We start from the raw sequence: 11294 nt of genomic DNA, 5'->3' as shown, positions 1-11294 counted from the left end.
ATGATTTTTTTCATATATTGCTGGATCCGGTTTGCTAATATTTTGTTGAGGATTTTAGCATCTATATTTATCAGGAATATTGGTCTATAATTTTCTTTCTTTGTGTTGTCTTTGCCTGGTTTTGGAATCAAAATTATGCTCGCCTCATAAAAGGAGCTTGGAAGTCTTCCTTCCTCTAGACTATTTAGTAATAGCTTGAGAAGGATAGGAGTTAGTTCGTCTTTGAATATTTGATAGAATTCACTTGTGAAGACATCAGGCCCAGGACTTTTCTTTGTTGAAAGTATTTTGATAACTGTTTCAATCTCATTTGTTGTAATCAGTCTATTTAGGTTTTCTGATTCTTCCAGACTGATTTTTGGAAGATTGTATGTTTCAAGAAATTTGTCCATTTCATGTAGGTTGTCTAGTTTTTTGGCATACAGTTCTTCATAGTATTTTCTTACAATCCTTTGTATTTCCGTTGTGTCAGTTGTTATTTCTCCACTCTCACTTCTAATTTTATTTATTTGAGTTCTCTCTCTTTTTTTTCTTGGTGAGTCTAGTTAAAGGTTCATCGATCTTGTTTATCTTTTCAAAAAACCAGCTCCTGGTTTCATTGATCCTCTGTATTGTTTTTATAGCTTCTATGTCATTTATGCTCTGATCTTTATTAATTTCTTACTTCTACTACATCTGGGCTTTACTTGCTGTTCTTTTTCTTGTTCTTTTAGATGCAGAGTTAAGTTGTTTATTTGAGCTTTTTCTAGCTTCTTAAAGTATACCTGTAGTGCTATGAACTTCCTTCTCAGTATTGCTTTTGCTGTGTCCCATAAATTTTGAGTTGTTGTACGCTCAATATCATTCGTTTCTAGGATTTTTTTATTTCTTCTTTGATCTCATTCTTAATCTATTTGTTATTTTACAACCTACTATTAAGTTTCCATGTGTTTGAGAATTTTTGAACTTTTCTGTTGTTCATTTCCAGTTTCATGCCATTGCGATTAGAGAAAGTGCTTGATATGATTTCAATCTTCTTAAATTTGTTGAGACCACTTTTGTGCCCTAACATGTGGTCTATCCTAGAGAATGTATCATAAGCACTTGAAAAGAATGTATATTCTGCTGCTTTAGGGTGACAGGTTCTGAAGATATCTATTAAATTGAGTTGATCTAGTGTGTCCTTTAAGTCTGCTGTTTCTTTGTTAATTTTCTTTCTTGAGGATCTATCTAGTGATGTTATTGGGGTTTTAAAATCCCCTACTATTATAGTATTGCTGTTGATCTCGCTCTTTATATCCACAAAAGTGTGCTTTATATATTTAGGTGCTTCTATATTAGGTGCATAGATATTTTTAATGGTTATATCTTTCTGTTGGATCGCTCCTTTTATCATTATGTAGTGGCCTTCTTTATCTCTTACTATAGCCTTTGTTTTAAAGACCGTTTTGTCTGATATAAGTATTACTACTTCAGTTTTTTTTCATTTTTATTTGCATGAAATATTTTTTTTTCCATCCTTTTATCTTCAGTCTATGTGCATCTTTTTTTTAGGTGTGTCTCTTTTAGACAGCATATGTACGGGTCCTGTTTTCTTATTCATGCAGGTACCCTATGCCTTTAGATTGGATCATTTAATCCATTTACTTTTAAGGTTATTATTGATATGTGTTTGTTTATTGCCATTTTATTCTTTAAAGCTCTATTCTTCTTTTGCTATATTCTTTTCCCACTTTGATCTGTTTACAACAGGCCCCTTTGCATTTACTGCAGTATTGCTTTGGTTGTAATTAATTCCTTGAGTTTTTTTTTTGTTTTGTTTTTTGTTTTTTTTTGTCTGGGAAGCTTTTTATTTCTCCTTCAATTTTAAACGGTAACCTTGCTGGATAAAGTAACCTTGGTAGTAGGTTCTTATTTTGTGTTACTTTGAATATTTTTTGTCATTCCCTTCTGGCCTTAAGTGTTTCTGTTGAGAAGTTGAATATCATCCTTATGGTGGCTCCTTTGTAGGTGATAGCTTTTTTTTCTCTTGCAGCTTTTAATATTTTTTTTTTATCACTTAGCTTTGCTATTTTAATTATGATGTGTCCTGGTGTAGATTTCTTCGAGTTTCTCTTTAATGAACTTCTCTGTGCTTCTTGAACTTGTGACAGTTTTTCCTGCATTAATTTTGGAAAGTTTTCAGCTATGATATGATTGAACACTACCTCTATCCTTTGTTTTTTCTGTCCTTCAGGAACCCCTATGATGCAGCTGTTATTTCTCTTCATGTTGTCACAGAGCTCTCTAAGATTTTCTTCAGACTTTTTGAGTCTCTTTTCTTTTTTCTGCTCTGCTTCCATGCCTTCATTCTACTTGTCCTCCAACTCACTGATTTTATTCTCAGCTTCATCTATCCTGTTTTTAATTCCTTCCATTGTGGTCTTCATTTATGATATTGTATTTGTCATCTCCAACTGATTCTTTTTTAATATTTCAATGTCCTTTTTTATACTTGCTATTTCTTTAGTTAGATGTTTGTAATGACCATCCATTATTGTTTTAAGATCCCTAAGCATCCTTACAATCATTATTTTAAACTGTGCATCCAGAAGTTTGGTTATTTTCATATCACTAAGTTCATTTCCTGGAGGTTTCTTTTGTGGTTTCATTTGGATTGCACTTCTCTGTCTTCACATTATGTCTGTGTGTTTGGGTGTGTTGTTTGTAGAGCTTCTTGAGTCTAGGCTTGGTGTTGTCTGCCTCCAGTTTTCAGTGGTGTTATTTCTAGGTCTTCTTGGGTTGGCATCAGTTGTTATTTGCAATCCACTTTCGGATTTGGCTTTTCTAGTAGAGCTGCTTAGAAGTCTTGATTTTTTTTATTTCTTCTATGTTTTCTTAACAGGTGGTAGTCTTGTTTACTGGTCTCAGCAGGGGGCTTACTTGAAACTGTATCCAGGAATGTGATGGGTGTAACTTGAGACTCTGAGGCCTGATCTGCCAGTTACTCTCTCTGGGAGCAGGGTGTTTTCTCAGCTTCAGTAGGAGGAGGTGTATCTCAGATCTACATGGAGACCTGAGTTACTGCCCCTCCTCCCCACTTCTTGTTTTCAGCTATGTCTTATTGTGCTGATTGAAGCTGGTGAGATTTCTGGATAAGGGTGACCAGGAACCACTTTATTCTTGTGTTATGTGGAAGGATCAACCCCTCCCCCATCTATGGCTGCCTCCAGTACTGGATGAGTCAGCTTCTGATATTATCCCATGCATTCTTCTGCCCATCATCATCTTTCTCTCTCTCCCCCCTTTCTTTTTGGAAGACAAGCCAACCCTTTCATCATACCTCGTTTCCAGGTCCCCAAGTAAGTGGCTGTGAGCAATATTTTCTGCTCTTTTCCTTGGAGTGAGAGTCCTTCTGTGCTATCAGCCTCACCCTCTCTCTGTTCCTGTTAGCAGGAGAGACTCACTGCTCCTTGGTGCTCCCTTTCAGGCTTGGTGTGACTTTTTCTTTGTTCCTTTCTTTTAGAGAGCTGTTCTTGTAGTCCAGAGTTGTTTTTTTATGCTGATTGATCCTAAATTAATTTGTAATTCAGTTTGGTGGTGTGAGCTGTGAGTCTGTACATGTGCCAACTCCGCTGCCATCTTCAGGTCCCTCATTAATATGTTTAACAAGCACCAGCATCTCAGAACAGATGCAGCAATCAAGTAGGATAAAACCAGCATTGCACAACCAGAAGGACCATACCTGATTGATTGTCATTCCCATTGTTACCAATAGTGAATGACAAGCTCTTTGGCTTAATTGGAAAGTTTAGGCTTGGTGCCCAAACCAGCTTTTAAAATGGGAAAATATTATCTTGGAAAAAAATTAATACTAGGGGAAAAAATAGATGTACCTACAGCAGGGGTCCCCAAACTTTTACACAGGGGGCCAGTTCACTGTCCCTCAGACCGTTGGAGGGCCGGACTTAAAAAAAACTATAAACAAATCCCTGTGCACACTGCACATATCTTATTTTAAAGTAAAAAAACAAAATGGGAACAAAGACAGTATTTAAAATAAAGAACAAGTAAATTTAAATCAACAAACTGACCAGTACTTCTATAGGAACTATGGGCCTGCTTTTGGCTAATGAGATGGTCAATGTGCTCCTCTGACTGACCACCAATGAAAGAGGTACCCCTTCTGGAAGTGCAGCAGGGGCCATATAAATGGCTCAGGTGGCCACATGTGGCCCATGGGCCATAGTTTGGGGACCTCTGGCCTACAGGAATAACAAGATGGCAACAGAGTAGGTGGATGTTTCAACTGCATCCTCTTAAGGCCAAATTGGATTACACTTATTTTAAGAACAATCATTTTGAAAAATCAACTTTGGACTAAATGAAGAGGAGTTTATAACCAAAAATTCACAGAAGAAGCCACATCAAGACTAGTAGGAAGAATGGAGATAAGGAAAGGGCTGCCTTGCTCCCAGGAATGAGTGGTGGCTGAGAGTCTGGAGGGACTCTCACTGCAGAGAGTCACCCTGAGAGGTGTGTGTGCTCAGCATCAGGACTGGAGCTCCAGTGTAGAGCCCCGGAGCCAAGAAGAGGTGCCCATACAGCATCTGGTGGTGAAAAGAGGTGAAGTTTCTGTCTGTGAGAAACAGGAGCTCTCAGAGATGCAGGATTTATATTAAAGGGCTCACACAGGAAATCTTATTCATAGTCATTTACCCAGGGTTTTGGCAGAGGGAGGGCTGAGAGGACTAGAGTTGCATGAGAAGAGTGTGAAGTTAGTGGCCAAGGGAGAGACAGTGTAGGGAACATCCACCATAAACCCTAAGTTAAGTCATTCTCCAATACTGCAGTCACCATCTTTCTGGGGTGGAGCAGGCCTCTCCATGTAACATCAGCCTGGGGGAAATCAACTGTCTTGCCCTCAGGAATCTCTTCTGCCCAACCCTATGGAGATTGGAATATCTGACAAGCCAGGAAGCAGGGGTGCCTCAGTGACTTAGTTCTCTGGCATTGAGACTGGACCTTTTCCTCACACCCTTCTAAGACTATGACTAATGCTTCCACCCTATGGGATATTCAGTAGAAACTGTCCAGACTGTGGGCAGAGCTCATCTCTGGGTGTCAGAGGCCACACCCACTAGACTCCAGATGGCTACACCCTACCAAGGTCTGCAAAAAGAGTCCGGACAAACTGACATCTGGGGATAAGGATAAGGAGCCACACCCACCACACTGCCTAATCCCTGCTTTTCCCCAGACTAGATTCTGTCAGGGGTTTTTATTTCAGCAGCTGAGCCCAAAAAGCAGTGAGCAGACTGAGACTGCAGGAGATATAACCTTGGCCTTTGGCTGACCTTCTCCCAGGGCCAGTGTGGGAAAAAGCTAACTAAGGTCTGTGCCTTAGAATTTCTATGGGCACCCAGGCCCAGCAGAGGCAGCCATAAACTCTGGATTGCTTGTAGCTCCAAGAAGGTTGCTGAAGGCCAGTCATAGGCAGTGTGAACCTGGTCTGTGCCAGGTTCCCTCAGGGAGACCCAAGAATGACACATTCAGTGGCTACCTATGGAGAGCCTTGGTTGAGGATTGTTGCTGGAGGCATGTTTGAAGGGCAGGCTCAATGGACTCCGGGACTAGCTGAGGTGAACTCTCCTTTCTCTGGTCAGCACTTGCACAATGAATCCCACAGGGTGAAGCTTCACCACTGGCAGGCCAGGTCCAATATACCTTGCTCCATTGGGCTACATTCCACAGGGGGAAGGGAGAGAGGCTTGGAGCACAGACATTCAAGGTGTGGGTCCCCTTGAGCCTATTGTCTGGTCAAAGGGCTTAGCCATTTTCTGGGGGAGGGAAATAGTCAGCCCTAGGAGAAGACTTTCTCAGTCTTCTTCCCTGAGACCAGGGGCTCCCCACCTGGAAGAGCTTCTGCAGAGGGGATTGTCAGCTCCACTCAATTTGAACTTGTTGCTCAACTTCTGGGGAGAAGTAGAATTGGAGTATCCAGCAGTGCCTGAAAAATTAGGCTCTGGAGTAGGGCCATCTTCCCCATACTGAGCTCCTGATCAAGAGACCCCTGAAGTAGGGGGTCCTACTAACATTTTATTCCCAACCTCAGCGGCCTTAAATCACCAAGCTTGCAACCTGTAGAGGTGTTGATGAGGTGAGGCCAGTCTGAACCCACATTACAGTCTTTCTACAGAAGGCTCTGTGAAAAGTCCATGCAGATGCAAGAGAAGGTGGACCAGATGAAAAGTGGAGACAAATCTTACAGAGCTTGGCATTTTTAAGAAGCTGCTGTCAATTCTAAGCAGCAGGAAGCTGATCCTTATACACAGGTTGGCCTCTCCTACACTACCCAGGCACAGAAAACACAGACACAAACAGCGCAGAGCAATAGCTCCAGACAGGTAGCCCACAACAGGTTACAAACAACAGCCAACACCAACCAGACTGAGAACTAACACAGCCAGTAGTGGGTGGCAGACCACACCAATGTTAGACTCAGCTAACCTGCCCAAAGAAAGAGTCCAGCAGGCACCAGACACTGTGGAGAATAAATATGCCCAAAAGGATAGACACTGTACAGTGTCTAATACACATAATTAAAATTGTTTCTTAGATCCAGCCAGCCTAAAGGGAAAATGACACCTATGAAAGGACTAACTGCATTCACCACTCACCAATATAGGGAGGTAAATACTACCCTCAAGAAGCATTCCTGGAGCAAAGAATTCAGGTGTCCTGGAGGTCAGTACTACCAAGCCCATCTTCCTCATAAAGACACCACAACAAATTTCAAAGTCAGAGTAGAGCTACCTAATGCACAGTCAAAATGGGTAGACAAAGAAATACAATCCAAATGAATCAAAAAGAGAAATCCCCAGAAAAAGAACTAAATGAAATGGTAGTAACCAAACTACCAGGCACAGAGTTTAAAATAATGGTTATTAGAATAATCAAGGCTCTTAGAGTAACAATAGATTATCACAATTAGAACTTAAAGAGATAGCAGACATCAAAAAGGAAATTGAAATAATAAAAAAGAATCAATCAGAAATGACAAATACAATATCAGAAATGAAGACTGCACTAGAAGGGATCAACAAGCTTGGATGAAGTGGAAAGTTGAATCAGTGATTTAGAGGACAAGATAAATGAAAGCACAGAAGCAGGGCAGCAAAAAAGAAAAAAAGAGGCTCATAAAGACAAGGAAACTCTAAGAGACCTCTGTGATAATATGATGAGAAAAACATCAGCATCAAAGGGGTTCCTGAAGAAGAGAATGAACAAGGCATAGAAAACCTGTTTGAAAAAAATCATAGCTGAAAATTTCCCTAACTGATGAAGGCAAAAGTCACACAAGTTCCAGAAGTGCAAAGAATCCCATTAAAGATGAACCCAAGGAGACCTAAACCAAGACACATCATAATTAAAATGCCAAAGTTAAGAGGCAAAGAAAGAATACTAAAAGCTGCAAGAGAGAAGTAGTTAATTACCTACAGAGGATCTCCCATAAGGATGACAGCTGACTTCTCAACAGAAACACTTCAGGCCAGAACGAATTGGCAAGAAATATTCAAAGTTATACAAAACAAGAACATACAACCTAGACTACTTTATCCAGCAAGGATATCATTTAAAATTGAAGGAGAAATAAACAGCTTCCCAGACACAAAAAAACTCAAAGAATTCATTACAACTAAATTAGCACTGTAAGAAATGTTAAAGGGTCTGCTATAAAAAGAGCAAAGGAAAAAAGAAATTGAGAGAAAGAGGATTGTAGGCTTAAAGAATAAAATGGCAATAAATAAGTATGTGTCAATAAAAACCTTACATGTAAATGGATTAAATGCTCCAATCAAAAGACATACAGTAGCTGCATGGATAAGAAAATAAGAGTTGTATATATGCTGTCTAAAGAGACCCATATCAGAACAAAAGATACACATAGACTAAAAATGAAGGGGTGAAAGAAAATATTTTATGTAAATGAAATGAAAACAAAAAGCTGGAGTAGTAATACTTATATCTGATAAAATAGCCTTTAAAATAAAGGCTAGCCTGACCAGGCAGTGGTGCAGTGAATAGAGCATCAAACTAGGATGCAGAAAACCCAGGTTCAATTCCCCAAGGTTGCTGGCTTGAAGATGGGCTTATGTGGTTTGAGCATGGGATCATAAACATGACCCCATGTTCACTGAATTAAAGCCCAAGGTTGCTGGCTTGAGCCCAAGGCTTGAGCAAGGGGTCATTTGCTCTGCTATAGCCCTGCAGTCAAAGCACATATGAGAAAGCAATCAATCAATAACTAAGGAGCTGCAAGAAAATACTGATGCTTCTCATCTCTCTTTCATCCTGTCTGTCTGTCCCTATCTGTCTTTCTCTCTGTCTCTCTCACTATCTCTATCACAAAATAAAAAACGAAAACAAAACCCTCAAAACAAAGGCTATGACAGAATGATAAAGGGAATAATCCAACAGGAAGAATATAACATATATATGCACCCAGTATAAGTGCACTTAAATATATAAAGCAGATTTTGATGGACATAACAGGTGAGATCAACAGCAATACTATAATAGTAGGGGATCTCAATACCCCACTAACATCAATGGGTAGATCCTCCAGACACAAAACTAACAAAGAAACAGCATCTGTAAATGACACACTAGATCAATTGGATTTAATTGATATATTGAGAACATTTTACCCCAAAGCAGCAGAATATACATTCTTTTCAAGTGCTCATGATACATTTTCTAAGATAGACCACATGTTAGGATACAAAACAAGTCTCAATAAATTTAAGAAGATTGAAATTATATAAAGTGTCTTCTCTGATTACAATGGCATAAAACTAAAAATTAGCTACAATAGAAAAATTGAAAAACATTCAAACATTTGGAGGCTAAACAGCATATTATTAAATAACAAATGGGCTAACAATGATATCAAGGAATAAATAAAAAATTTCCTTTAAACAAATGAAAATGAACAATAATAACAACCCCAAATTTATGGGGCACAGTGAAAGCAGTCCTGAGAGGGAAGTTAGTAGCATACAGGCATACTTTAGGAAGTGAAAAAAAACTCAAATAACTTAATCCTGTACTTAAAAGAACAAGAAAAAGAACAACAAATAAAGCCCAGAGAAAGTAGAAGAAAAAAATAATAAAGATCAGAGTGGAAATAAATGACATTAGAGGCCAAATATAGAAAAGATCAGCAAAACCAAGAGCTGGTTCTTTGAAAAGGTAAACAAGATTGATGAATCTTTAACAAAACTCATCATGAAAAAAAGACAAGAACCCAAGTAATCAAAATTAGAAATGAAACTGCAGAAGTAAAAACTGACATCATAGAAATACAAAGAATTGTAAAATAATACTATGAAGATCCATATGCCAAAAAAGTGAAAAACCTATGCAAAATGGATACATTTCTAAGAACATAAAATCTTCCAAAAGTGCACCTGGAAAAAACAGATGACCTAAGCAGACCAATTACAACAAATGAAATTGAAACACTTATTAAAAAACTCCCAACAAAGAAAGGTCCTGGACGAGGTGGTTTCACAGGCAAATTTTTAAAAATATTCAAAGAACTGACCTGTATCATTCTCAAGCTATTCCAAAAAATTCAAGAGGAGGGAAGACTTTCAAGCTCATTTTATGAGGCGAGCATCATCCTCATTCCCAAACCAGGTAAAGACTTCAAAGAAAGAAAACTATAGGCTAATATCCCTGATGGACATAGATGCTAAAATTCTCAACAATGTATTAGCAAATCAGATTCAGTAATACATTAAAAATATTATGCATCATGATCAAGTGGGATTTATTCCAGAGAGGCAAGGCTGATAAAATATTTGTAAGTCAATAAGTGTGATTCATCATATAAACAAAAGGAAGGATAAAAATCACATGATCATATCAATGGATGCAGAAAAAGCATTTGATAAAATCCAGCACTGATTTATGATCAAAACTTCGAGCAAAGTGGGAATACAGGGAACATACCTCAAGAAAATAAAGGCCATAAATGACAAACCTACAGCCAACATCTTACTCAATGGGCAAAAATTAAAAGCAATCCCCTTAAGATCAGGAACAAGGCAGGGGTGCTCCCTTTCACCACTCTTATTCAACATAGTCCTGGAAGTCCTAGCCATAGCAATCCGACAAGAAGAAAAAATAAAAGGCATCCAAATTGTAAAAGAAGGAGTAAAATTTTTATTAGTTGACATTATTTGCTGATGACATGATACTGTACATAGAAAACACTAATATCTCTGTCAAAAGACTACTTGACCTGATAAATAAGTTTGGCATGGTGATAAGATATAAAATTAATATTAAGAAATCAGTGGCATTTTTATATACCAAGAATAAACTGTCAAAAAAAGAAATTAAGGAAGCAATCCCTTTCACTATTGCAACAACAACAAAAAAATAAAGTACCTATGAATAAATTTAACCAAAGAGGTAAAAGACCTGTACTCATAAAATTATAAGACATTGAAAAAATAAATTAAGGAAGATACAAAGAAGTCAAAACATATACTGTGTTCATGGATAGGAAGAATTAACATCATTAAAAATGTCCATATTACTAAAAGCAATCTATAGACTCAATGCATTTCTTATTAAAATACCAAAGGCATACATCATAGATCCAGGACAAATATTCCAAAAATTTATATGTAACCGAAAAAGCTGAATAGCCTCAGCAATCTTGAAAATGAAGAACAAAGTGGGAGGTATCACACTTCCTGATATCAAGTTATAGTACAAGGCCATTGTAATGTTGGCATAAAAACTGTCATACAGATCAATGGAACAGAACAGAGAACACAGAAATAAACCCAAGGCTTTATGGTCAATTAATATTTGACAAAGGAGGTAAGAGTATACAATAGAATAAAGACAATTTTTTTAATAAATGGTGTTGGGAAAATTGGACAATTACATGCAAAAATATGAAAATAGACCACATACTTATGCCATTTACAAAAACAAACTCAAAATGGATAAAAGACTTAAATGTAAGTTGCAAAACCATAGAAATATTGGAAGAAAACATAGGAGTAAACTCTCTAATATCTATCATAACAATTATTTTTGCCAATATATCTCCTTAGGAAAGTGCAATACAGGACAAAATAAACAAATAAGACTATATCAGACTAAAAAGATTTTGCACAGCAAAAGAAACCATTAACAAAAAGATGACCTACCCAATAGGAGAGCATATTTGCCAATGCATTTGAAAAGGGGTCAAAAACCAAAATTTAAAAAGAATTTCTAAACTCAACACCAGAGAGGTAAAGAATCCA

Source organism: Saccopteryx bilineata, chromosome 2, assembly GCF_036850765.1.
Source record: "Saccopteryx bilineata isolate mSacBil1 chromosome 2, mSacBil1_pri_phased_curated, whole genome shotgun sequence".
NCBI lineage: Eukaryota > Metazoa > Chordata > Mammalia > Chiroptera > Emballonuridae > Saccopteryx > Saccopteryx bilineata.
The sequence above is the reverse complement of the archived record's forward strand: the minus strand, read 5'-3'. Positions refer to the sequence as shown.